Consider the following 2562-nt stretch of genomic DNA (forward strand, 5'->3'; position numbering starts at 1 on the left):
AGGAGAGAATTGCTAGCCTTGCATTTATGGAGCAAAATGGAGCTAAATGGATCGCATCTAATGACCAAGCATCGAAGAGGAGACCAATAGTAAAGGCCTAAACAAATAAACCAAGTGAATTGGGCAATGATGAAGATCCCCACAACCCTAAGTCAATCCCCACGGATTGTTAGGCAGTCAAGAATGGAGGAGGAACCCTGTCCCAGGATCCGGGCGTCCCGAGCTCAGGACGAGCGTCCAGGCCCAGGATCCGGGCGTCCCAAGGCTCAGCTCGAGCGGATTTCCTTACAGTTCCAAGCATGCTCCAGGCCAGGACGCGCGTGTCCCTGAGGAATTGCTACTCAGCTCGCATGTGTCCCTACGGGACTTGCAAATCGTCAAACTTCTCTTAGGGTCTTACTCGTCATTTAAGCCCTTAGTAACCCTAATTCTTGTACTTAATTTTAGTGTAGATACCCTATTGTACTACCTAGTTGAGGAGGCATCTAAGAATCAAGTTCTAATCTCCTTCTAATCTCTTAATTTAGTCTTAATCCAAGTTATAATACACATTTTAATATTAATCACATCTTAATCTTTCCTTAATCTCTCAATTGTTCTTAGTTTTAGTTGAGTAATTAGAAGATTATTTGGGGTTTATTGGAGGATTGACAACTCTCCATCAATCATCAAGTTTCCTTCTATTATTCTTTGCTTAATTATTTGGATCATCTCAAGTTGGTATAATCCTTTTTACCTTTCCTTAATTACATTACTTATTCATCATGTTTTGCTTTGTTAATATGATTGACATCCTTATTAGCATGTTAAACTTGATCATGAGTGAGTAGTCTCTTAGCTAGGGTTAATGAGGAATTAGAGGAATAAATCATGGGATTAGATCTATGCTTAATTTATTATGCTTTCATAATTTAATGCTTGCTTGTTGTGATTTCAACTTATGCACATGTTATGCTTGATGAAATGCTCGATTGACAATTCTAGCATGATTCTCTTATCTTTTCAATGAGGCTTGTAAGATATAAGCCAGCTCAAGCCTTTTTAGACCATGTATAGAGTTGAATAGGAAGAGACTAAGTCGACTTATAGGTGTTGTAAAGTCTTGATCGACTCGGCTCCGGGACCTAAATCTTCCTATGAATTGTAAGATATACACTAACTCGATCCCATCACAACAATAAGTTGCTTGCATCTATTCGAGAACATGTTTGTATGATCTATTTCCATGATTCCCTTATGAACCCATGATACCCTAGTGCCCTTAATCAATTGTTTACAAACCCCTTTAATTGCTTTACTTTATTTTCGTTAATTTACATTCATCTTGTTGATTAGTCTAGATTACATCTCTTTTCAACCCAAATTTGTGACACCTTAAGACATAACTACTTGCAATTGAAATCTTAAATCGATACCCATCCCTTGGGATCCGACCTTTGCTTATCACTCTACTAAGAGTAGTTTGTAAAGATATAAATTTTGTTTTGGTCGAAAGCTTTAAACAACGAGCCAATACGACATACCAAAAATGGCGCCGTTGCTGGGGATGGTGTTCAATTGATTTGATTTTCGTTAATTGTTTTTAGTTGTGTCTTTCTTTACCTTGGGGAAGTCAATCTCCCCAAGGTTGTTCTAATTTTTTTCTAGTTGTTTGATATTTTGCATGACTAGGAGATCACAACGTAATCCATTACCTATTGATTTCGAGATTGAAAGGACCTTAACCAACAATAGAAGAGTTGCTAGAAGTACTTCAAGAGTTTTGGGTATTGGAGAGATTGTGGACATTCAACCAAATAACATTGAGTTTGTCAACCCTTTTACAAGAGAAGGAGAGGATAACCTAATTCCAAACCAACCACAAAATCAACCCACAATGCCTAAATTTTCATCTCATTCCGTACCAACCGAGGAGAACCTACCAAACGGTACTCCTACATCACCACATTTAACCGGTAATTTCATTACCAAATCCGCATTCATACAATTAGTTGAGAGAAGTCAATTTGGAGGGATGCCTAGTGAGGATCCTCATTTACATATGGAGACTTTTTGTGACTATTGTGATGCAATTTCTCAAACCGGAGTTACTCAAGACCAAATCTGATGGGTATTATTTCCTTTTTCCTTGATCAGTACCGCAAAGCAATGGTTAAAGAGCCTAGACAAGGCTACCCTTGGTATTGATTCATGGAAGAAGTTAGCACTTGCCTTCTACAAGAAATTCTATCCTTCGGAGAGGACAAATATGTTGAGAGCCCAAATCACCGGGTTCAAGCAAAGGGATGAGGAATCATTATATGAAGCATGGGAGAGATTTAAGGACACTTGTCGTTCTTGTCCACACCATGGACTTAGTGAGTAGTTCCTTGTTCAACAGTTTTGGAACGACTTATATGAAGACTTACGCAATGTGCTTAATATGGTATCCAATGGGAGGTTTACCGAAGTTGATGACAACCAAACATGGGCCAAAATCGAAGAGATGGCAGTTCATAATTCCCAATATAGTAGGCCTCGAAAGGCCACTAGAGGAGGAAAGCATGAGGTAGATTCCATCAC

At 38.8% G+C, this 2562-nt stretch overlaps 1 non-coding gene across 1 annotated transcript; it reads right to left on the reverse strand.

Moving 5' to 3' along the window:
• Positions 1-2248: 2248 nt before the first annotated feature.
• On the reverse strand, positions 2249-2355 carry LOC141609642 (small nucleolar RNA R71). Its single transcript, XR_012527564.1, has one exon. It is a non-coding gene; the product is annotated as a small nucleolar RNA R71 (small nucleolar RNA).
• Between the last annotated feature and the right edge of the window lie 207 nt (positions 2356-2562).

This window comes from Silene latifolia, chromosome 10 (assembly GCF_048544455.1).
Source record: "Silene latifolia isolate original U9 population chromosome 10, ASM4854445v1, whole genome shotgun sequence".
Taxonomy (NCBI): Eukaryota; Viridiplantae; Streptophyta; class Magnoliopsida; order Caryophyllales; family Caryophyllaceae; genus Silene; species Silene latifolia.